This window comes from Giraffa tippelskirchi, chromosome 2, assembly GCF_054371585.1.
Source record: "Giraffa tippelskirchi isolate mGirTip1 chromosome 2, T2T-mGirTip1v1.2.pri, whole genome shotgun sequence".
Lineage (NCBI taxonomy): Eukaryota > Metazoa > Chordata > Mammalia > Artiodactyla > Giraffidae > Giraffa > Giraffa tippelskirchi.
This window is the reverse complement of record NC_137276.1, coordinates 179,291,071-179,317,643: the sequence shown is the minus strand read 5'-3', so window position 1 is coordinate 179,317,643 and position 26,573 is coordinate 179,291,071. Positions and strand designations below refer to the sequence as shown.

General features: G+C 37.6%; 2 long non-coding RNA genes across 2 annotated transcripts in view; one reads left to right on the top strand and one right to left on the bottom strand.

Moving 5' to 3' along the window:
• Positions 1-1,909: 1,909 nt before the first annotated feature.
• LOC145539869 (uncharacterized) lies at positions 1,910-4,306 on the bottom strand. The gene is made up of 2 exons (XR_014078016.1): positions 3,984-4,306; positions 1,910-2,088 (listed from the first exon to the last, which is right to left on the bottom strand). It is a non-coding gene; the product is annotated as an uncharacterized LOC145539869 (long non-coding RNA).
• A 2,071-nt stretch (positions 4,307-6,377) lies between these two features.
• Positions 6,378-26,573, top strand: part of LOC145526613 (uncharacterized) — a 106,179-nt gene continuing 85,983 nt past the window's right edge. The window contains exon 1 of the long non-coding RNA XR_014069021.1: positions 6,378-6,518. This is a non-coding gene — a long non-coding RNA (uncharacterized LOC145526613). The remainder of the gene's footprint in view (positions 6,519-26,573) is intronic.

Below are 26,573 nucleotides of genomic sequence, written 5' to 3'. Positions count from 1 at the left end.
CTCAAAATATTTGTGTTGTTTCTTTACAAAATATTTCCTGTATTGCTTTCAACATATTTCATGATAGTAGTACTTAAAACCAAGTTTATCTGAATGAATGTTATTTTTCTGAGCTATCTGCAAGCTCCAAAATAAAAAGAAAACATTTTTACTTTCTAAAATAGTCATTTTCCAATCATTAACTACAAGAAAATAGAAATTAAAAAAAAATTAAAACTACAGCTTTGGTCCAGAAACCATCTATTTTATGTAACTGTGATTTTCTTTTCCAGAAATCCGCTAGAGGAGTGCACACAAATGTAGTCCTGAAAATATTCACTAATTAAGCCACCATTTACTTAATTAGTCCCCACTCAGACGTCCATCTTAGTTTAACATAACATTTGTCTTAACCCATTACACCAGTTAATTTGTCAACATCTGAATAAATTTCTGGATAATGTGCATATGTTGCAAGAAGGGGGACCCCTTCCAAGCCCCAAAACTGGGCTCTTGTCTAACACTCGGAAATGAATTGTCTGAGCAGACACATGTGCTGACAAAGCAAGAGATTTTACTGGGAAAGGGTGCAGGTGGAGAGCAGTAGGGTTTTATGGTGATGGGATTAGTTTCTGGGTTGTCTTTAGCCAATCATTCTGACTCAGAGTCCTTCATTGTTCAGCTGAGTTGGATGCCAGCAAGGATTCTGGGAGGTGATCGGACATGTGATGTCTCCTTTTGACCTTTCTCGAAATCTTCTGGTTGGTGGTGGCTTATTAGTTCCCTGTTCCTACCAGGACCTATTGTCATAAAACATCTCATGCAAATGGTTACTCTGGTGCCTGGCCAGGGTGGGTGGTTTCAGTCAATGTGCTTCCCCTAACACATATATACATATCTATCATTATCATCTATCTATCCTGAAAAATCAAAATTTATTAAAAATGCAACTCAGTTGCAAATTTAAGCTGTAAAACTTGCAACTGATGCATGGTTTCAAAACATTGAAAGAAATGTTATTAGGGATATTCTGACATCTGAGACAAAACATTATCAAATAAAGATTATGATAGCAGTTTACACCTATTGAACACTTGCTATGGGTTAGGCACTGTTCCAAGATATTTACTTATTTAGGCTTGTCAACAAACTTATGAAAGAGGTTATTTAATTATCTTAATTTTGGGGTGAAGAAAAGAATTCATACAGAGTAGCTTGTATCTGCAACTTAGTTCAAAAGCAATGAGCTAGCTTGGGTGCAAATGCAAGCAGTCTGCATCAGAGCACAGAGCACTCTACTGTTTCTTGGAATGGCAAAATTAAACCAGTTAAAAGTAAAGTAAAAGAGTAATAATGATTGGCATTTCAAAGAGACTGACTTGATTATCAAAGGATTATAGGAGCTATTGGGAAAATTGATAAGGTCCTTGAATAATTTGCAGATGTGACTATTTTTATTATTGTGTTTTAAAAAGTTAAATTTTAAAAATCACAGCATTGGGCTAATATGAAATTTGGCTTGAATCATCACAGATAAACAATTCGTGGTTTCTAAAGATTAATGTACAAGCTACTTTCTGTCAAATGTACGACATATGCATTATACTCTTTTTAAAATAGAATGTACTAAAAAATTTAAAGTCCTGATTAAAACATGTTTCCTGTATTTACCAAGGAATTTTGGTCTGCCTTTGCCATGAATGCTTTTGTTTGGTTTGCTTTCAAATGCTTTTAGTATTTAGTGTATTTATTTTGCTTTTTACTGCATGAAATATTTGTGGAATGTAGTACACCATCATCCTCTAGAATAATCTAAAGAACAACATTTCCTTATTCTTTCACTGGCAGCCCAGACACATATTCAGGCTCAGCTAATCATTCACTACTTCCTAGGACTTCGAACCTTTGCAAGAGTCATGTTAAACACAAATACAAGTGAGAAAATATTTATTATGATGGGGCTGGTTGCAGGAGCGACAGTAGCAGGAGTCTGGCAGCAGCACTGGTGACTGTTTTTGATGATGATAAAGGACAAAGCAGTGACAGTGTTGGATCTGGCTGTTCCTCTGGACTGAGCTTGGTGGTGGTTTTGTGGTTCAGTTCCTCTCCCTTGGTTTGTGTCCATTTAAAAAAAGAAAAAAAAAACCTTGGTAGCCTGCATAAGTACACACCAGATGGATTAAGACATGATAAAGATTTCATAAGTAGAAATGTGTGAAGAGGATGAAGAAGGGGGAGGAAGCAGCAATAAACCAGAGTAGGCTTCAGACTGCAGTGTGGTTCTGACACCCATGAACAGAGAGGGATAAGAAGGGCAGGACTGGGTATTTCTGAGAGTTTTGGTCAGGTCACTGAGACGTCCCTAAGAAAAAGTTGCACATTAGTGAAAACCCGCGTTGGGCAGAAATAGCCCAGGTTTGCTGTGGTCAGTCATTGTCTGGGAGTGGCTTGGAGGAAGTATCATCTGATGGGAATATTGGGGTGTCCTAAAATGTACATGTTCATGGCCATAACAGTGAACCTCCAGAATTTACATCAATTCTGTATACTTTTGATATTATTTCAAATATATTCTTTTTTGTCAGTTATTCAAGATGTTTTTTTCCTTGCTGCTACGAGGATCAACTTGTACCATATTATGAAGTCTTTGTTTTTCTATGTATTTTTAAAATTTTTTAATGGAAGAATAGTTGCTTCACAGAATTTTGTAATTTTCTGCCAAATATCAACATTAATCAGCCATAGGTATACATATGTCCCCTCTCTCTTGTTTAATTGGACTTTTATTGAGATACATTATTATTGAAGTGTGGTACTTGTTATCATTTATAGACTTAGTAGCTTAGGTTTGGGATTCCCAGGTGGCTCAGTGGTAAAGAATCTGCCTGCCAATTTAGGAGACTCAGGTAAGATCCCTGGGTTGGGAAGATACTCTGGAGAAGGAAATGGCAACCCACTCCAGTATTATCTCCTGAAAATCCCGTGAACAGAGGAGCCTGGCAGGCTACAATCCAAGGGATCACAAAGAGTCAGACATGACACAGCAACTGAGCAAAAGCACCAGCTTAGGTATGTTTGTTGTATTTGCCTATAGTTGATTGTAGAAACTATAGCTGAAGAAAAATATACAAATATGTGCTTCTTGCCAGTGTTTACATGCAAACAATCTTGAAGTGTTCATATTTCAAAAAAACATTTTCTTATAGGGTTTCCTTGGAATTGCCTTTTTAAAGAGATTTCTCATTTTTCTTAGGGTAAAGATAATACAAAATACAAAACATAAGTCCTGAGATGGTCCAATGATTTGGGTCTGCTTGCATCTATGGTCTAATCTGGCACCATGCTTCGCCTCACTCTGTTTTCCCACTACACTGCTGTTTCAGTTTCCCTCAAGTGTTATGTTGGCTCATGTCCTCCAGGAGGCAGTTACCAGGACAGGAGTAAATGTATGTTACACTTACTTTGCAAGGATAAAGGGCAGGGGGGCAGACAAGAACCTTCATACTGTAGTGCAGGTCTGATATTTGTGAAGGAAAGGCAGAGAAAGGAAGAGTCAACAACTGCAGAGCAATTCCGGGGTTTCAGCCAGGTTGACAACGAATTCTTGAACCAGCTTCCTATTAGAAGAGTTCTATGTCTTGCAAGAATGGGCCTGTGTTAGTACTCCCAAGTGTGCTTAAAACTTGGCCAGGATCAAGAAGGGAAAATAGTAGACTTAAAATCCTCGTTTTTATGGCTACTGTGTCCCTCTTGCTCCAAACTGGCCTATTTCTTCATGCAGATTTGGAGAACAGCTTCTTTATAGTTCTTTTGGGCTTTTATTTCTGAGGGACAATGTAAAAGAAGGAGGTTAGTGGGAAGGACTGTAGCCCATGTTTCTTAGATGGTCTCAGGGATTCAGTTGATACTTAGTCTCTATTTGGTGCCTTAGCCTCTATTTGGTGCTCTCCATTCTGCATTCCTCTCATCTTCAACTATCACTTGGGCATATTATAAAGACTTACCTGGTACTGTGATATAGACTTTCATTCTTCAGCAGTCTGACCCCTTAGCAGTCATACTATTTTCAGGCCAGAGTTGATATACATGTCCATTCACAGTCAGCAATGGGAAGAACCCTACCAGAAGATGCCCAAGTTGGTGACCTGGATCTATACATATGCCTCCATGACTGAACAGTGTAAAGGCATTCCTCCCTTCTCTGACTGATGGTATTTCATTACTCCTGTCAGGATGGAGACTACTCTTCCTACTTTGTTGGTCCATGTACACAAGAAGCCTCAAAAACTTGGTGGCAAACTTAGCTGGTTCTTGTCCCTGTCTTCTATAGCCATTATATTGTAGAATTCCAGACATAGATTCTTTCTTTATCCTAAACTTCCACAACTTGATACCAAAACAGTTAACTCAGACAGTTGTTTCCCAATTATTAATTGTTTTGGCAGGATGACTAATCCCTGCAGCTTCATGCTTTCATCTTTTGTGATATTTTATATGTCTAATCTTGATGAATGAACCACGTGTTTTTCAAAAGACTTTTATATGGTTTATGAATGCGGCATTCTACAAATGTTAATTCGATCATGGGAGACTAGGACATCCAACTTGCCATTGACTACTCAGTCAACTGCTACATTTTGGGAACCAGGACACCCATTCATGCAGATCCCAGAAGTGTTGGGATGAGATGTCCAGAATCTCCCAGTGGGTCACTGGGAGTGATAGCCAGTGGAGTCACTCTTCCTATTCATAGCTTCCTATGGATGTGATGACAAAGTACCACAAACTGAGTACCTTAATAGGAGACATGTGTTATCTCACAGTTCTGGATGCTAGAAATCTGAAATCAAGATGTCAACAGGATCCATTCCTTCTGGAGGCTCTGAGGAAGAAACAATCCCATCCCTTTCTTCTTATTTCTGGGGGTGGCCAGTAGTCCAGTAGTCTTTACTATTTTTTTTGGTCTGTGGAGACAGTCTCTGCCTCTGTCTTCCAATGACCTTCTGCTTCTATATCTGCATGTCATCTTCTTTCTGTGTGTATCTTTGTGTTGAATTTCTCTCTTCTTATAAGGACACCAGTCATCAGATCCAGACTCATTCTAATACAGTACGGTCTTATCGTAAGTTGATTACATTTATAGAGACCCTATTTCACCTAAGATCACATTCTTAGGTTCTAGGCGGGCATGAATTTTGGTGGGGCGTTATTCAACTCAGTATATAACCCATTCTCCGTTCTATCCTAGCTAACTTCCAGTCTTTCTTCAGATTCAGGCCGATTGTCACTTCCATGACTGGATCTATTTTTCCTATTTATACAGATTCATAACATGGTATATTCTTTGTAGCACTTATCTCAGGACAATATTATATTTACGTATGTGATTTTTTTTCTTGATGTCCATCTTCCCAAACTCAACTAGCTGTAGGCTTAACGGGCACAAATCATTTCTCTTATTTTTTACTCACTGCAGTATCCCTAGAATCTAGCACAATTCCTAACACATATAGTACATACAAAGAATAAAATGTGAATAAGTAAACAAATAGCTCAGATTCTGAAATAAAGAACAAAAGAGGGAGGGTGGAAGGCAATGATAATGACGCTGTGGAAACACATCTGTCCTCAGCTGGAATGAAAAGTAGCCCCATTCACAATTCTACCACTAAAGAGTTTGCTGTATATTGACCTTGAACTTTGGTAAGGGAAGTGGGAAAACTGATGATTGGAGATATGACAACTCCTAAGGCAGAAAAGGGAGAAAAGGAGAGAAGGAAGAAAAACTGTAGGGAGAAGCAGTGCACTGGCTGAGGTGAATTGGACTGCCCTTTAAAGTGAGAGCAACAACAAGTTAGGGATAAGTAACACAGGCCCTGACTGCATGACAGTAAGGAGGGGTTAATGCCTATCTACAATCAAAAATAGACTACAAGTTTCTTTTTCCAAGCAACAGAGAGCTGCATATTATTAACCCCACAGAGATTTCCAGCTGTAGCAAAGTATACTTCATGTGGAAGTCTCTATTTTGTCAGTGTGAAATAGAAAAAGGAGAAAAAAGTGAGGTTGGTGAAATGAAACCAGAATAGAAGAGGAACAAAGGGAATTTTCAGTGTCAGCGTTAGCAGACAGAAGGCACTATCCACAGGTGGCTTCTCTAATTAGAGACTTAAAAATATGATCCAACCAAGAAACAAGTGCAAAGAAACAACATCTGAAGAAAACGGAGGAAATAGATAACCAAATGGAACTGAGATGAAGGAAACTGATGATGCACCAAAAAAAAAAAAAAAAAGTTTTCTAAATCCACCCACTAGCCAAGCTGTGTCTGTTTCAAACCCATGGAATTTTTGCAAAAGTTCAAGCTTCTATGCTTTTATAGCTTTAAGTGTGATGTCATTCTTGGTAGTACAAATAGAAGAGCATGGGAGGTCACTTAACTCCTTTCTTGGCAGAACTTAGTGGGGAAGGGCAGCAGTGGATGCTGGTTCAAATCTGAGTTCCGAGTCCTTCAGAATTCAGAAGGCGTTGCAAACCAGGTAGGACTTGAAAATGCCAAATAAATTCACTTTAAATTTCTGTTCTCTTCTGAAAAAAATCCAGCTGGAATCCTCCCAATCTATGGTTGTTTGCCTGTTTTCAATGAAGAAACACTGATAAAGAGGGAAAACCTTTTGAAAGTTGTCTTTATGACCACTGATAATTACTGTCCTCTTATTGGCAACTTTTGGGGATATTCGATACTACAGAAAGTGTTAAAATGGCACAGTTCTTGTCCTTAGGAGTTATGAATGTAAATGATTGTTACACACCTGTGCCCAAATCTCCACTCTGAAATGATTTGGGGAGTTGGTTTTAGCTTTAAGAAGGCTCAGAAATGGTTGAATAAAATATTCATAACACTACCAAAGGAGGATAGAAGTTATTTTTGCTACTCAGATTTTGGAAATGCTTCCATTTAGGTTATGTATGGACATGCAATCTTTAATTTATTTTATACCAGCTCAATGGTTCTCAGATATTGTCATATTGTAGTTCAGTTCAGTTGCTCAGTTGTGTCCGACTTTTTGCGACCCCATGAATTGCAGCACACCAGGCCTCTCTGTCCATCACCAACTCCCAGAGTCTACCCAAACTCATGTCCATTGAGCCAGTGATGCCACCCAACCATCTCTTCCTCTGCCGTCCCCTTCTCCTCCTGCCTCCAATCCTACCCAGCATTAGGGTCTTTTCCAATGAGTCAACTCTTCGCATGAGGTGCCCAAAGTATTGGAGTTTCAGCTTCAACATCAGTCCTTCCAATGAACACCCAGGACTGATCTCCTTTAGGATGGATTGATTGGATCTCCTTGCAGTCCAAGGGACTCTCAAGAGTCTTCTCCAACACCACAGTTCAAAAGCATCAATTCTGCGGCACTCAGCTTTCTTCACTGTCCAACTCTCACATCCATACATGACCACTGGAAAAACCATAGCCTTGACTAGATGGAGTTTTGTTGGCAAAGTAATGTCTCTGCTTTTAAATATGCTATCTAGATTGGTCATAACCTTCCTTCTAAGGAGTAAGTGTCTTTTAATTTCAGGGCTGCAATCACCATCAGCAGTGATTTTGGAGCCCAAGAAAATAAAGTCTGACACCGTTTCCACTGTTTCCCCATCTATTTCCCATGAAGTGATGGGACCAGATGCCAGGATCTTAGTTTTCTGAACGTTGAGCTTTAAGCCAACTTTTTCACTCTCCTCCTTCACCTTCATCAAGGGGCTGTTTAGTTCTTCTTCACTTTCTGCCATAAGGGTGGTGTCATCTGCATATCTGAGGTTATTGACATTTCTCCCGGCAATCTTGATTCCAGCTTGTGTTTCTTCCAGCCCAGCGTTTCTCATGATGTACTCTGCATATAAGTTAAATAATCAGGGTGACAATATACAGCCTTAATGTACTCCTTTTCCTATTTGGATCCAGTCTGTTGTTCCATGTCTAGTTCTAATTGTTGCTTCCTGACCTGCATACAGGTTTCTCAAGAGACAGGTCAAATGGTCTGGCATTCCCATCTCTTTCAGAATTTTCCACAGTTTATTGTGATCCACACAGTCAAAGGCTTTGGCATACTCAATAAAGCAGAAATAGATGTTTTTCTGGAACTCTCTTGCTTTTTCGATGATCCAGCGGATATTGGCAATTTGATCTCTGGTTCCTCTGCCTTTTCTAAAACCAGCTTGAACATCTGGAAGTTCACGGTTCACGTATTGCTGAAGCCTGGCTTGGAGAATTTTGAGCATTACTTTACTAGCGTGTGAGATGAGTGTAATTGTGCGGTAGTTGGCAACCACTCAATTAGAAAACATTTTTCTGAATCAGAACACCTAGAACCATGTTTTAAAATCTTTAGTACTATAAGTAGCTTGCTGTTCAAATTTCCATGTTGCATTTATGTGGATTAATGGTTTATTAGCTTGTTCTTTTACTAAGCTCACATGATTCAGAACTATTGGTTAGAGGTCAGTGCTATGTATTGGAAAGGCATGGTTTTGGGCATCAGAGAGAAGTGACTACAAACACAAAGTCTGCATTTTTACTAGTTGTGTAAACCTCAGTTGCCTTTTTTGAAAGATGCTTTAGCATTATTCAAACATGATTGGGAATACACTATTATGAAATAGATGAATGTAAAATAATCAATAAATTTGTTGTCTGTCGTCCTGTTTCTAAGTGGTCAACCTACAGTTCTTCAAACACTACTCAATAATCATCTGTTGATGATATCACAGGATTACAGATAAGCATCATACTGGCAGTTGGATTCCTACGGCAATCTGTTTCCACTTGTCATTTATCAGTTGCCCTGATATTAACCATCATTGTTTTTCCCACTGGCACATATTTATTGGCTTTTGCATCAGGGAAATATTCTTAACAACTATTCTCTGATTTTTTATTGACAGTTTCTTATCTTGCTTTTGAAGCATTGTGCCTTTCTGGCCCTGAGTGTCAGGAGTTAGATTCTAAGAAAAAAGATAAAATCTAGAAGAAATACTCTAGCCACCAAAAATTATTGAATGAAAAACTAGTCTGCTTTAATTTGTATTCACTTGGAACTTTCTTTACCCCAGGCTTCAAGAAATAAATAGAAGGAGTGAAACTAAAATAGAAAAAGAGAATATCCAAACACAGCTTCAAGCAGAGAAATTGATCAGTTTTACCTACAGGGATAATGGTACATTAGCTTCTTAGAAAAGGAAAAAGAAGCACCTTACTATGCTAGTCACGAAGAATGGAAGTCATTGAAGAGCTAAAGAGCTACAGTGATGTACATATGAGAAAAGGCTAACCTACTATCAGCCTTAATAAAAAAGAATCTGATAGAAGGGTTAAGAACACAGGATAACATTTAAATATTAGGAATAGTTCTAATATTTAACCTTAACAAAGGAAAAGACAATATATCACCAAAGTATACACACAGCATATGAAATGAGGGAAAATGGAAAGAGAAAAAAGGAAAATTTCTGAAGTAAACCACATGTCTTAGAAAATTGATCTTATAGTCAATTTCAGTAGTTCATCAGCAAATGAAAAAGTGAAACTATTAGTTGCTCAGTCAATTCCCACTCTTTGCGACCCCATGGACTGTAGCCCACCAGGCTCTTCTGTCCATGGAATTCTCCAGGCAAAAATACTGGAGTGAGTAATCTTTCCCTTCTCCAGGGGATCTTCCGAACCCAGGGATCGAACCCAGGTCTCCCTCATTGCAGGCGGATTCTTTACCAGCTGAGCCAAAAGAGAAGCCCTAAAAAATATGGAATGCTTCACAAATTTTCATGTCATGTTCCTGACCTTCATGAAAAAAATGTATTTTGTGGGTTTCAAGACTGGAAATTGACTAAAATATTGTAACCAGTCTACCCTCTAATGGAGCTATCAATTTTAAAAGCCAAGAACCTTGAGGAATAGAATAAGTAGGGCTTCAAGATTATAATGGATTTCCTGGTGGCTCAGTGGTAAAGAATCTGCCTGGAATGCAAGAGACTAAGGTTCAATCCCTGGGTCGGGAAGACCCATGGAGAAGGAAATGGCAACCCATTTCAGTTTTCTTGCTGGGAAATCCCATGGACAGAGGAACCTGGTAGGCTACAGTCCACAGGGCTGCAAAAAAGTCAGACACAACTTAGCCACTCAACAACAACAGGATCATAATGGAAAATACATAAAAATCCTTTGTCTTGAGGTGCCACACTGACCTGACTACCTTTGATATCTTCTGAAGAAATAGAATTGTTTAATATGCCAGTCTCATAGCAGTTTAACACTCTTCCTGAAACCCTAGAAAAATTAAAATAGTAGTAAGAGGGAAGAAGTACACCCAATAAAAGTCAACATGAATGCACTTGAGAAGCAGTCTTACCAGACTTTTCAAAGAATATTTTCTAATAACTAGGCTCTTCATTCTTTGAAACTTAGTGAGATAGTGGACTAATTATTAATATCATAATTATAGAATTTGACCACTTTGATCAGTTCTAGGTGGAAGTTCTAGGGGGGCACCTCTTCCCTCTTGACCATAAACCATTGTAAACAAATCCATGAATGTTTCTCTCCAGGATTATGGATCTCAGTGGAGATATATTGTTCAATCATTTCCTATTTAAGAATGATGTCTCAAAAATCACTTCTTTGTGTGTGTAATTATGATTATTTATCTTTTGCCTTTGAGCATATTTATGTGGCTGGTCTTTCCAATATTGTTGTTTTTGAATTTCTACTTCCTTGAATTTCTGTGTTACAGATTATATGCAACATCACCTGTCCAGCCTGTGGCTTATTTGTAATTTATTCATAAGGTGCCCATGAGTTCTTAGGGATTAATGGCTTATTATTTCTCTTGTCTTCTGAGTATCCTCAATTCTTCTTCATTGATCCCTAAATGTTTGCAAAAGACTTGCTTATTGGCACTTCTGCAACACACAGATGTTCATTACTTAACCTGTGAAAATGTTTGCATTACTTTACTAGTTATATTTCTCTATACTATTTTACCTTAAGAAATGGTGAAGGAAACAAATATGAGAGATAATTTAATACATCAAAATAATCACTCATCATCTAAAATGAGGTCCAGGACATTTTAGTTTTAAATGTTTTTTTTTTAATCCATTGGAAATTAGAAACAGGTGTAATCTGAATGAAGCCAATTTAATTAATTAACTCAGTATCCTCTGACACAAATGCTAGCTATAAACAAATCTTACAATGCAAGTCATATGTTATGATCTCTACAGAAGGAAGAACCACTTATGAAATTGACTGACTACATGAAGAATATCACTATAGCTTCATAAAGATATTTGAAATGCCATTTATTTGTTTATAGATTTCAATATTTTGAAAAGTGAAATTCATCACCTGATTATAATCATGGATTCATAGATACTTTCTAGAATTTTGAACAATTGCTAAGTGCTTCCTATGTGCTATGAACGCTTGTAAGATCCGAGGATGCAGCAATAGAGAAGATGCACATAGTTATTACTCTCAAGAGCTTACATTCTAGAAAGGAAACAAATAATATATAAATAAATAACTGGACAAGGAAATTTCAGAGACTGGTAAATATCAATTAATTAATTCAATGAAGATTTAATAACCTTCAAATATTCACTAGGTGCTAGCTGCTAGGACCATAACTGTGTGGAAAAAAAATGTCCAGCTCTCTTCTCAAATTTTTATTTAGCGAGAGAGGCAGATAATAAATGTCATAATTTTATGTCTATATTACATATTATGTGTATATTAGGTAGTAATGAGTATTTTTAAAATGAAAATGAAATAGGAGGTTCTGATTTAGAGACTTGAGAAAAGTAAGAGAGAGTTTTTTATATATATGGTAGCAAAGAAAAAGTGAAATTTGATGTGAGACCTGCTGAAAGTGAGACAGTGCCCTGAGAGTATCTGGGAGTGAAGAGTTCCTGTCAAGTGCAAAGGAATCTATATTTTCTATGATCTGTTGTTCAACATTAGGAAATCAAATAGTCAATCTGCATTGGTTATTTTTTACCACCCATTTATTGGTAAATTAATTTTGTTGGGAATCTATGTAACAGAATGTAAAAATGGGCATCTTCCTTAACTTCTATTCTGAATATTTCAAGGGTGTCTGGTACATTGATAGCAAGTTGAGTGTGAACCCAAACTCAATATCATAATTTATTTGAAACAAAAGAGTTAGCTCTATGGCCCTTCACTCACTCTGAGAATGTACAAGGTTCTTGAGAGAGAGCATTTGAGACATCTTCCTGAGATAGGAAGAGCCTTTGTTATTACAAGGAATTTCTTCAGTTACCTGGGAAATTTTTGTTTGTTTAAAACTTTAATTTATAACTTTTTAACATATATAAACATTATTGATTTTATTATATTAACCTTATATACTAGGCACTTTGTAGACTTCTTGGGATTTTTAATGTGGATGATTTTATTGTCTACAAATAAAGAGATTTTAGCCCAGTACTTAGCAGTTTTTAATGTTTTTCATGCTTTTTTTTTGCCTTATTACTTGGATTAGAACCATCAGTATCATGTGGAATAGTTGTTTGCTTTAAGGACATTTTGTCTCTAAGTTCATAAGAGATATTAGCCTGTAGTTCTCCTTCCTATTCTTCTGATAAATATCTGTCTGCTTTTTGTTTCAAGGTAATGTTGAATTTAAAAAATAAGTTGAAAAATATTTTCCCTTTTCTGGTAATATTAGCGTAGAAATTGTATTGTTTATTCCTTGAATATTTTGTAGAATTCACAAGTTAGGCAATCTGGGTCTGGGTTTTTTAATTTGTGTAATGGTTTTAAACTTTTTGTAAGGTTATTAACTAAAGGAGATCTCACCCTGAAATGGCTGAGATGGGGCTCTTTTGACATTCCAATTTTTTTTTTTTTCATATACTGCAAGAGAAAGCAGGCTGTAAAATCAGACAGATTGAGTGAAAACTTATTTTGACTGGAATTTAGGTGCTTCTGAAAAAGGAAATAATAACTTCTTTACAGGAAATCAATTTTAAAAATTGCTTGAAACCATATCAAAGTTTAAAATTGCAACTGATGCTGGTCCAGGCTTTCCCTTTGCTCCTCCCTGTTTTTCTAAAAGGGCTTCCCAGGTGTCACTAGTTGTAAAGAACCCACCTGCCAATGCAGGAGATATAAGAGACTTAGGTTCGATCCCCAGGTCAGGAAGATCCCCAGGGGGAGGGTATGGCAATCCGCTCCAGTATTCTTACCTAGAGAATCCCATGGACAGAGAACCTTGGTGGTCTACAGTCCATAGGGTTGCAAAGAGTCTGTTCATGACTGAAGCAACTTAGCACGCACACACGCACATTTTTCTAAATGCCCACCACAGTTATCTTCTTGCTGTCTCTCTCTGAACTTCCTCTTCAGTTCAGTTCAGTTCAGTAGCACAGTCGTGTCTGATTCTTTGCAACCCCATGAACCACAGCACGCCAAGCCTCCCTGTCCATCACCAACTCCCAGAGTCTACCCAAACCCATGTCCATTGAGTCGGTGATGCTATCCAACCATCTCACCCTCTGTCGTCCCCTTCTCCTTCTGGCCTCAATCTTTCCCAGCATCAGGATCTTTTCAAATAAGCCAGCTCTTCGCATCAGGTGGCCAAAGTATTGGAGTTTCAGCTTCAGCATCAGTTCTTCCAGTGAATATTCAGGACTGATCTCCTTTATGATGGACTGGTTGGATCTCCTTGCAGTACAAGGGGCTCTCAAGAGTCTTCTCCAATACCACAGTTCAAAAGCATCAATTCTACTGCACTCAGCTTTCTTCATAGTCCAACTCTCACATACATACATGACCACTGGTAAAACCATAGCCTTGACTAGAAAAACCTTTGTTGGCAAAGTAATGTCTCTGCTTTTCAATATGCTGTCTAGTTTGGTCATAACTTTCCTTCCAAGGAGTAAACGTCTTTTAATTTCATGGCTGCAGTCACCATCTGCAGTGATTTTGGAGCCCATAAAATTCATCTTATAACACCAAAATTGATTTTCCAAAGAAGGCAACAATAATTCTAAAAACCGATAAAAATGTGCTTGATTATTATGGCCATTTTGAAAAAACATTTTTTTAAAAAGAATTCTACTCTTAAGGGAACCAAAGCTTTTCAGGAGGAACTTTCATTACCTTTTTGTGTGTTAGATATAAATGTTCTGCCTGATCTTGTCCTATGTCTTGAACGTTTGATGCATTGACCAGTTATAAAAATTCTCTGTGGTCTCTGCTGTCTGAAAGGTACATATATTAATTTATTGGTGGTCAGTCTATTACCTCTTTGTCCATCCAAGCTAGCCTCAGGGAAATTTGTTATAAGGGATCCAAGTCCATTAGGGGCCTTTATCATCTCAACTGTCTTTGTGTCTATCTATACAATATAGACTTTATTTTCTGGAATGTTTTTTGGGGGAATACACTTTCTACATCTTACGAGTCTACATCCTTTGTACTCTCACATGGAGATAGCTCTTGCATCTTTGAGTTTGAGTAGCTATTAAGATCCTACTTATCAATGGTCAGATGATAGATTCTTTAAAGAGGAAAATCTTCTAAATTTTTAGAGAGCTCTCATCATAAACAGCTATAGTCTTTCCAGTAATCAGGTATGGATGTGAGAGTTGGGCTATAAAGAAGGCAGAGCACCAAAGAATTGATGATTTTGAACTGTGGTGCTGGAGAAATTTCTCGAGAGTCCATTGGACAGCAAGGAGTTCAAACAAGTCAATATTAAAGGAAATCAACCCTGAATATTCTTTGGAAGGACTGATGGTGAAACTGAATCTCCAGTACTTTGGCCAACTGATACAAAGAGCTGACTCACTGGAAAAGACCCTGATGCTGGGAAATATTGAAGACAGAAGGACAAGAGGATGACAGAGGATGAGATGGTTGGATGGCATCACCAATTCAATGGACATGAACTTGGGCAAACTCTGGGAGATGGTGAGGGACAGGGAAGCCTGGTGTGCTACAGTCCATGGGATCACAAAGAATGGGACATGACATGGCAACTGAACAACAACAGCAATGGGAAGACTGAGTTGGGAGTGAGAACTGGGAACAGGGACCATGGTGATTTGGTTTCTACCACTGCTTGAATAAGCACTGAGAATGACCACTGCTACCCCATGTGGACCACCTAGGCCTTGGGGCTATCTCTGCTTAGCTATGACAATATCTTTTTTAGGCTCTGGCTGGCTCAGATCCTGTGCCAAGCTGTGGTGTCAAGTGAGCAGGGCCTGGGTGTTTGCCCCACTCAGATTGGGGAATGCAACAAGATGGTAGCTGCCAGTGCAGAGCTTTCTCCACCCTGATTGTTGTCAACCTAGCACATGTGCACTCTTCTTGAGTAGAGTCTAGGCTTCTCCAGCGTTTTTATCTGTCCCAGCAGTTCTCCCATCAGGCAAGGGGGCTTGTCTCCTCAGCATCGGACCCCAGAAGTGGGACACTCAGTCTCTGCCTGAATCTCCTCACTCTCCAGGGTGAGGGTCCACCCCTGTGGACCTTCTTTTCCTTTCAGATCTCCCCCAGGGGCTCAGGTCCCGATCTGATGCCTTTTCTTTTCTTTTTTCTTCCATTCTGCTCAGTTCTGTGGACATCTTCCTTGAAGTTTTGGTTGTATATGAGCTATTCTGCTGGTTTCCAGTTAGTTTTCTGTGATTTTTGTTCCACATTTAAGTGTATTTTTGATGTGTTTGTGGGGGGCGGTGAGCTACAAGTCCTCTTTCCTGGCCATCTTGATCTGATCTCCTACAGCTTTTAATCTTGGTTTTCCAGATACAAGGAAACCTTTCCCCTTATGATAATTGTGACTTATAAAACACTGGTAAAATATGTCTTTGTAAATGAAGATGAAACCTTTATCTTTTTCTCTCTACCTTGTCCCTGCAGAATTTGACTTCTTCATCTGGTTCACCTCCAGACCTGGTGTCTTGTGGCAATCCAGATTGAAACTAGTTGCACTAATAATTGTCCTAATTAGTCCTCTCTTTGTTATTTTTAGACTATTTACAATTTATGTCTGTTGCTGCTGTAATATGACCTTATTAATGTTATTACTGGTATTACTGTTATTCCTTGTATTACCCAATGCATAACCAGATCTCTGACAAAATTAATGATGGCTAAATGTCTTGAGGCAGTTGATCACATATATAGTTCTATATAAAATTATTTTAATAAAATAACTCAAGATATTGGATGAAGCAATCAGGGAAAAATATTTCCTGGTTTGTAATAGACCAGTAAGACAGATAATCCAGAGAATTTCTAGCACATGAATGTCCCATCAAGAAAATCCTTATCTGACTTAGGAATGAACTTTCCTAGTGCTGTGAGACAAATTCATCATAAAATACCTCCCAAATCTTGGTTGAATTTATGACCAAAACAGGAGAGAATGTGAACAAAAAAGAACAAAGAGTGTTGCTCTTTTTTGTACAAAGGTTGAAGTTGCAACCCACTGCAATTGAGGGTTCAAGATGAAAAACAGAATGAGGCATTCTGTGCATTGGATAAACAAACCTCTAGGTAGTTAAGTACATATTTCAGGAAGAGTTTCAGTGACCCCGGATTCTGGCATCTTCTTGTACATAGAAAAACACTGAAATCATTACCTTGAGAAATCGGTGATTAGCAGTAATCTTTACCAAGATACCTGCTTGACAGCATGTATTTCCTAGCCCCTCAAAATTCACACACACACACACACACACACACTCACACACTCACACACACATGTATTTCCTAGCCCCTCAAAATTCACACACACACACACATACACACACACACACACACACACACACACACACACACAGGCTTCTCCCCTACCTCAGTGGAGCAGTTTACACAGAGCTACTGATTGACTACGCAGAGCTCTCTCCCAGGCTATAGTCCTCAGTAAGACTCTGAGTAAAACCTAAACTCACAACTTTCAAGTTCTGCATTTTCCTTAAAGTTGTCAATGTATAAGAGTGAAAATGCTGAAGTCCAAAGACAAGGAGAATGTGTTTTTTATTTGTTTTTAGTTTTGTTTTAATGTGCAAAGTCCAAGGAAAGCAAGATAGAAAATAGATTAGTGGTTGTTTAGGGTTGGGAAAAGATAAACAGAGATAGGGAGGTGATAGCTAATGGGAACAGGGTTTCATTCTTGAGGTGATGAAAATGTTCTAGATTACAGTAATGATTGCACATATCTGTGATTATACTAAATAATATCATACACCTTAATGGCTACATTGTACATTTTATAGATTATGTCTTAGTAAATGGTTTAAAAGTAATTACATTTATAGAAGACCTATATATGTGTGAAATTTATATACACTTTATTATTTATCATCTTAAACTACTCTGAAGGAGCAAGTCCATATGTTATTGAATAAGATTAGTTTACACTGTACCTGCAGGACTGCCTCGTATCAGAAGTAAAATGCCAAATATTTCAGGACTGTGCCAGGAGTTCCAGATGCATTATAGGACTAAGAAAACTGGACATATAGGAAACTTTGCTGATTTATGCTAAATTGAGGAAGGCTGTTCCTGCTTATGAGAGGTCATATTTCAGTGAAGTGTATTGTTAATTGAGAGGCCACCTGTACCAATTAGTGCATTATCACTGAGATTAGATATACTTGTGAATGGAAGCATCTTATTTGTATAAGTACTCACTGAAATTTTCTAAGACATTTTTAGCCTCCTGTGAACAGGCACAGTTTCTCTTGATATTGAACAGCAAAGCATACACGGTTAATAACAGAAGAAAAGCAAAGAACACTTAAAAACCAGTGATCTGCACTCAAGACGCCATATTTCTGTCCCCCTTTCAACTTAATTCTCTTGGAATTATAGAGCTCTTGAAAATATCAAAAGGGCCACTCAGTGTCTTTGAGGAGAAATGTGCTCTGTTGGAGCATTCTTCAAAAAATCAAAGGCTTCTTGGGCTTCAGCTTTCCCATCAAGAAAATAAAAATGGTGATGAAAATGGTTGTCTTTTGGGGTCTTATTAGTAAAGTGTAAAATTTTTTGACTCTTCTCAAAAAAATATGCACATCATTATATGAGTGAAAGGGGGACAAATTAGTCATTTATGCAGCTCACCCAGAGCGTATCCGGCTTCAGTAGCTACAGTTAAATAAAATACTCTTGGGACGTTATCACCGGAGCTACAGAGCAGATGTGCTGTGACTTAGAAAGCATCTGTGCCCCTTGGCATTGAAAGGATACAATTTGATTCTGAAGGACTGAAGAGGTCAGGAAATGGAGTTAATAGATGTCACCTTAATGAGTTATTTTTCACTTCTACTTTTCAAATCCTCTTGAACAACAAAAAATTCCCACCACACATTTAGTTGTATCTTCCTGATGCTCAGACCAAGGGTATAAATGTTACTGCAAATTATTCTTTAATCCACTGTCCCAGAGGTAGAATCACAAAAAAGACAAGATTATAAAAAGTTGGCACAGCTCTAATAGTCAGAAATGCTGTCTTGTGTTTCATGCCAGAAGTTGGCATTGTGGCTGCTACTATAAGAAAGGAGAAAACAAGTGGCAAAGAGCTTTGTTTGGAGATGAATACAACACTGGCCCCAGGGTGAACATGAAATCACCATCATCAATAGACAGTATTATACAAAGATAGCATATTCAATGAGCCCACTTTTGTAATAGGAAGTAAGAACTCATGTGGAAAAAAGCTTTTTAACTGTGGATTACAGCTACATCTGAAATCAAGAACTCAAAGTGTGTGAGAATGGTATTTGGGGGAAAGGGTTCCTGTTGCTTACTGGAATGCACGGCCAGGATATTGTGGGGGAAGTCATCCTCCCAGCAAAAAAAACCCAACAAAACAGAGTGTAATAGTGGGACTAATTTATTTTTTATTTTAGTTAATATATATATTTTACTACAAATGATATTCATCTTCTTTTAGAATTTTTAAGCCAGAATGGAAAGAGTTTACCTGTTATGACCACTAGAAACTAGAGATCTAAAGGAGCAAGCACGAAAGCAGGATGAAGTCCTATATCTTTTCTTCCTAAAGCTTTCTTTCTGTGTGTCTATAGTGTGGCTGTGTTACAAACAAGATGCTCACATCTATTTGGCTGACATGAGCCTAACAGTGACAGGCACATTTATAACAGACTACTAAGTAAAATTCAGATCTACATTTAGACAATCTAAAGCGTCAATTAAATGCAGTGTCATTCTTATTGATTTTCATCAATTTTTACTCTATTGCTAAGTCGCCAAGTCGCTTCAGTCGTGTCCGACTCTGTGTGACCCTAAGGACGGCAACCCACCAGGCTCCCCCATCCCTGGGATTCTCCAGGCAAGACCACTGGAGTGGGTTGCCATTTCCTTCTCCAATGCATGAAAGTGAAAATTGAAAGTGAAGTCGCTCAGTTGTGTCCGACTCTTAGCGACCCCATGGACTTCAGCCTACCAGGCTCCTCCGTCCATGGGATTTCCCAGGCAAGAGTACTTTATTGCCGTGTATATATTTTATATCTCTCATTTCTCTGTTTTTCATTTTTTCACATCTCATTTTGTTTTACTCCTTTTATCTGACCCAAACTGAACCTCTATATGATTTTCTATGTTGCTTTGCCTTCAATGTCTAAAATGACAGCAACTTTACCAAGTAAGAGTTTACTTGTGAGGTCTTGCATAAACTGCGGTGGGCCTGTGAAATGGTCCCCATTATGTCAAAAATGTCCCAGCCAGCTGCAATTTTTCTTCCATCCCAACCTTAGCACAAAGTTTTCAGTCTCATGATTCTGAGATACTTCTGTACCTATAGGTAACTTCTATACATGCCAGAGGAGAAAAAGAATTAAGAAGATCTCCTGAAGGAGGAAATGGCAACCCTCTCCACTGTTCTTACCTGGAAACCCCCATGGACAGAGGGGAGCCTGGCTGGCTACAATCCAAGGGGTTGCAAAGTGTCAAACACGACTGAACAACTAAACAACAACAACAAGGAGAAAACAGTGAAAAACAGAAAAAGCAACCCAACTAAAAACATGTCAGCTGAATCTTTATACTTTAAAAATGGTTACATCTGTTTGTATCACATTGGCCAGAGCTGGTTAATATGACCACCCTCTATAATGGACTGAAAAAAAAAAAATTGGAATTCTCTTCAGTAAAGAATGAATTTGGAGTAGTGTTTACTGTGGTGGCCCTACTGAGGTTAATACTGACTTCTGACTCCTGTTTTAACAATAATTGTACAGGTAGATTGTGATTACTTTTAATTAACTAAATTAATTGATTCATTTTAAAGCTCCTTTCTGATACTAACTCATTAAAATGGTGGTTTTCAACATTTATTGTATATTGGCAGCACCTAGACGATTTGTTAAAACGCAGATTACTGGGCCTCATCTTCAGAGTTTCTGATCCAGGAAGTCTGGATAGGGTCTAGAAATTGGGATAACTAAAAGTACCCTAGTGATACTTGTGCACCTCAACCAAGGGCCACACTTTAAAGAAAGAAGTTTGGCAATTGCAGAGAGAATTTTTCATATCTATTCTCAAAGTCAGTCTTTTGTGGATCATGCTTTCTGCATCTTCACAGGTTCAGTTAGTTAGTCAGTTCAGTCACTCAGTCTTGTCCAACTATTTGTGACCCCATGGACTACAGCACACCAGGCCTCCCTGTCCATCACTAACTCCCGTAGGTTACTCAAATTCATGTCCATTGAGTCAGTGATGCCATCCACCATCTCATCCTCTGTTGTCCTCTTCTCCTCCTGCCCCCAATCCTTCCCAGCATCAGGGTCTTTTCCAGCGAGTCAATTCTTCGTATCAGGTGGCCAAAGTATTGGAGTTTCAGCTTCAGCATCAGTTCTTGCAGTGAATATGCAGGACTGATTTCCTTTAGGATGAACTGGTTGGATCTCCTTGCTGTCCAAGGGACTCTCAAGAGTCTTCTCCAACACCACAGTTCAAAAGCATCAGTTCTTTGGCACTCAGCTTTCTTTATAGTCCAACTCTTACATCCATACATGACTACTGGAAAAACCATAGCTTTGACTAGATGGGCCTTTGTCAGCAAAATAATGTCTCTGCTTTTTAATATGCTGTCTAGGTTGGTCATAACTTTTCTTCCAAGGAGCAAGTATCTTTTAACTTCATGACTATCTGCAGTTGTTTTGGAGCCCCCCAAAATAAAAGTCTGTCACTATTTCCATTGCTTCCCCATCTATTTGCCATGAAGTGATGGGACTGGATGCCATGATCTTAGTTTTCTGAATGTTGAGTTCTAACCCAACTTTTTCACTCTCCCTTTTCACGTTCATCAAGAGGTTCTTTAGTTCTTCTTCACTTTCTGCCATAAGGGTGGTGCCATCTGCATGTCTGAGGTTATTGATATTTCTCCTGGCAGTCTTGATTCCAGCCTGTGCTTCATCCAGCCCAGCGTTTCTCATGATGTACTCTGTATAGAAGTTAAATAAGCAGGGTGACAATATACAGCCTTGACATACTCTTTTCCCGATTTGGAACCAGTCTCTTGTTCCATGTCCAGTTCTAATGTTGCTTCTTGATCTGAATACACATTTCTCAGGAGACAGGTCAGTTGATCTGGTATTCCTATCTCTTTAAGAATTTTCCACAGTTTATTGTGATCCACACAGTCAAAGTCTTTGGCATAGTCAATAAAGCAGAAGTAGATGTTTTTCTTGAACTCTCTTGCTTTTTCGATGATCCAACAGATGTTGGCAATTTGATTTCTGGTTCCTCTGCCTTTTCTAAATCCAGCTTGAACATCTGGAAGTTCACAGTTCACATATTGCTGAAGCCTGGCTTGGAGAATTTTGAGCATTATTTTACTAGTGTATGAGATGAGTGCAATTGTGTGGTAGTTTGAACATTCTTTGGCATTTCCTTTCTTTGGGATTTGAATGAAAACTGACCTTTTCCAGTCCTGTGGCCACTACTGAGTTTTCCAAATTTGCTAGCATATTGAGTGCAGCACTTTCACAGTATCATCTTTTAAGATTTGAACTAGCTCAACTGGAATTCCATCACTTCCACTAGCTTAGTTCATAGTGATGCTTCCTAAGTCCCACTTGACTTTGCATTCCAGGATGTCTGGCTCTAGGTGAGTGATCACACCATGATTATCTGGGTCATGAAGATCTTTTTTGTATAGTTCTTCTGCGTATTCTTGCCACCTCTTCATAATATCTTCCGCTTCTGTTAGGTCCATACCATTTCTGTTACAGGTTACATCTTCTTTATCTTCTGAATGAAACTGTAGTGGGGGAACCAAAATGTTACTTTATTCTGTGTATTATGTTTAATAACATAAAAAATGAATGAAGTGAAGTGAAGTGAAAGTAGCTCAGTTGTGGCTGACTCTTTGAACCCCATGGACTGTAGCCTGCAAGGTTCCTCTGTCCATGGAATTCTCCAAGCAAGTGAGTAGCCATGGATAGCCATTCCCTTCTCCTGGGGACCTTCCCAATCCAGGGATTGAACCCAGGCCTCCCATACTGCAGGTGGATTCTTTACCTCTGAGCCAGCAGAGTATAAATACTTATACTTTTAATGCAAAAATTTCCAACAGCACAGGGGTCTGCTGACCACTGATCCTAGCCCAGTCCCTCAGTCTCTTCCATAGATATGACTCCTCTTATAGTAATTTGATGTGGTTTTCCCCACCTTTTAAATTGTAGTTGAATGCCTATGTATTTACTTAAGATTTATTATATAGACTGTTAAATTTACATGTTACTGTATTATAACAATATACTTTAAATGTAAATGTTAGTGCATTTTTCACCAACTGCTATTGTCTCTTCATGATATCTGAAATGTTTTTCTAAAATTTCAGTTTTAAAAATTAAAAATGCAAGCCTTGAAAAATGCAGTATTCAGCCACCTTTTGAACATGAGCCATATTACTCTAGAAGTACAGATAACATAAAGTGTAATATAAAAAAATAAAAACACCATTCTCTTCATATAGAAAATGTCAGAGTTATCCACTATAAAGTTATTCTTTTCTTTTCTCCTTTCCCATAGAAGAATATCCTGCAAATATTTGACCAATACTCCTCAAAATTGTCAAGGTCATTAAAACAAATAAAATCTCAAAAACTGTCATAACTGAAAGGAATTGAAGCAGATATGACAACTAAATGCAACATGGATGAAAGTTAATATGCACAGTCCATGCTTAAAGATGTTATGATCCACCTTCCTGAGGGTAAATTATTTATATATAATCTATGTAAATTATCCATATGCCTATTATCAATGAAACAGTGACTGTTTCTAATAGTAACAATATTTTCCAAATTATGTAAAGTGACAGTTTCTTGCTATTTGAAAGTGAATTTGATCTCTTGTCAGTGAGAGGATTTATGAGCCATCATGACCTTTACAGAATGAAAAGCACACAATATGAGGCTGATAGAAAGGAAAAAAAATGATAAATGAAAATATATACGTCACTTAGATTTATAGGCTTGTATAGGGGCATGTCTTTATGTTTACTTAGCAATATTTGAAGATAAATTATCCTATACACTGGAATGATAAGACTAAATGATAGCAAAATGAAAGTTACTAAAATTCCAGATAGTGTGCTAAAGATAACTTAAGAATGGATCTTTTGCCTAAATTTTGTTTTATTTAATAAAGAACAAAATAATCTACTGTTTTTATTTGTGATGCTCATGCCATCAAAACAACAACATTAAGGGCAAATTTTTGAATGTTTTACTGGAAGTTAACATGTAGAATAATACTTCATAAATATACAGGTTAATTTTGTACAAAATGAATATACCCATGTTACTGGCATGTAGATCAAGAAATATTACATTCTCAATACCACTCAGGCCTCCAGTGTCCCTCTTCAGTCACTACTGTCAAAAACAAACAATAACCTGACTTCTAACACCATAGATTATTTTTTCTTTTTTACACTTCATAAAAATTTAAAAAAAATAGACATACTATATACTTTTAAAATATCTAACCTCTTTTATTCAATGTTACATCCATGAATTTTCAAATATTTTCTTTTGCACATTTATAGCTCCTGTATTACAGGTGATGCATAATATTCTCTTTGGGAATGTATTTTAATTAATTTACTCATTCTACGTTGGATATTTGGTTAGATTCCAGTCCTGGGAAAGTATGAATAGTGTTAGTATGAACATCATTGTAGTACCTTCTGATATTATATATACATATTTTGTAGCACATATATGAAAAAGTTAAATTGTTGGATCGTAAAATAAACCTAAGTTCACCTTTAGAAGATATTGCCAAACAATTTTCTGAAATAGTTCTATTAATTTACTCTATCATGAGCAGTGTATGAGAGTGAGTTCTGACTGCTTCACATTCCTACCAGCAATTTTTGTGTGTGTTTTTTTTTGCAATTCTTATTTATATAGAGGGGTATATTATTGCTTTAATCTGTAATTCCTCACTAAATAACAAAACTGACTAATATTTTTTCATGAATTCTTTGAACAATAGGATATCCTCTTTCATGAAAAATGTTTGTCTTTTGCTCAGTTTTCTTAAAAGTTGCCTTTTTCCTACTGATTTGTAGAAATTTTAAAAACATATTTGGGATGAATGTTCATTGTTGGACATAAACATTTGCAAACTTCTTCCATGAATAGCTATATTCACAATTTTTAATGGTGACTTTTAATGAAGAGAAATTTTAAATCTTAATATAGATGTGTATGCATGTGCACACACATACAGATATGGACATTTGCTTTATTGTTGGTGTTTCTTTATGCCTTTCTTAAGAAATAATTGCCTCCACATATGTCAAGGAAATGTTTTTCTGTGTTTTCTTCTAAATCCTTATAGTTTATATTCTGCATTTATATCTACAATTTATCTAGAATTTATATTCTTGTGTTAGATGTGAAGAGAGGCCAAAATCCTTTTTTTCCTTTATGACACCTAGGCAACCCAGCATTGATTTTTAAAAATGACCACCCTTTCACAGCTGCACTGATATTGAATATTTTAATTTGATTTGTCTATAGTATTGCCAATTCAACATTGTAATAAGTAATATAGCTTTATTTTAACTAAGGCAATATGGTACTGATATTTAGTACTTTAGGTCTTCCAGCATCATGTGTCCTTAAGATTGCTGTGCCTATTCTTGGGCATTTGTCTTTTTATGAAAAATCAGCTTATCAATTTATACACATGTGCACACATTCACATACACCTACACACAGAAAAGTTCTGAGATATTGATTAGGATCGCAATGAATTATAAATGAACATGAATTTGGAAAGAATAACTATATGTGCAATATTAAATTTTGCAACCCATTACCATGATATATTCCTCTGTTTATTTAGGAAGATGACATATTGCTCATTTATGCAAAGATTTAAAATCTTTCTCTAATTCTTTCTCTTTTTTTAATGCAAACATCTGCAATTTCTATAAATACATATAAAAATTATTTTTTATTATATCAGTTCAGTTCAGTCACTCAGTCATGTCCAACTCTTTGCACCCCATGGACTGCAGCACGCCAGGCCTCCCTGTCCATCACCAACTCCCGGAGTTTACTCAAACTCATGTCCATTGAGTCATTAATGCCATCCAACAATCTCATTCTCTGTCGTCCCCTTCTCCTGCCTTCAGTCTTGCCCAGAATCAGGGTCTTTTCCAGTGAGTCAATTCTTCTCATCAGGTGGCCAAAGTATTGGAGTTCAGCTTCAGCATCAGTCCTTCCAATGAATATTTAGGACTGATTTCCTATAGGATGAACTGATTGGATCTCGTTGCAATCCAAGGGACTCTCAAGAGTCTTCTCCAACACCACAGTTCAAAAGCATCAGTTCTTTGGCACTCAGCTTTCTTTATAGTGCAACTCTCACATCCGTACATGACTACTGGAAAAATCATAGTTTTGACTAGATGGACCTTTGTTGGCAAAGTAATGACTCTGCTTTTTAATATGCTGTCTAGATGGGTCATAACTTTTCTTCCAAGGAGCAAGTGTCTTAATTTCATGGCTGTAGTCACCATCTGCAGTGGTTTTGGAGCCCCCAAAATAAAGTCTGTCACTGTTTCCACTGTTTCCCCATCTCTTTGCCATGAAGTGATGGGACCGGATGCCATGATCTTAGTTTTCTGAATGTTGAGTTTTAAGCCAACTTTTTCACTCTCCTCTTTCACTTTCACTAAGAGGCTGTTTGGTTCCTCTTCGCTTTCTGCCATAAGGGTGGTGTCACCTGCATATCTGAGGTTATTTCTCCCAGCAATCTGGATTACAGCTTGTGCTTCACCCAGCCCAGCGTTTCTCATGATGTACTCTGCATATAAGTTAAATAAGCATGGTGACAGTATAGAGCCTTGACGTACTCTTTCCCTAGTTGGAACCAGTCTGTTGTTCCATGTCCAGTTCTAACTGTTGCTTCCTGATCTGCAGACAGATAAACATAAATAAAATATATGTATCTATATGTTGGGCTTCCCTGGTAGCTCAGACAGTAAAGAATCTGCCTGCAATGCAGTAGACCCAGT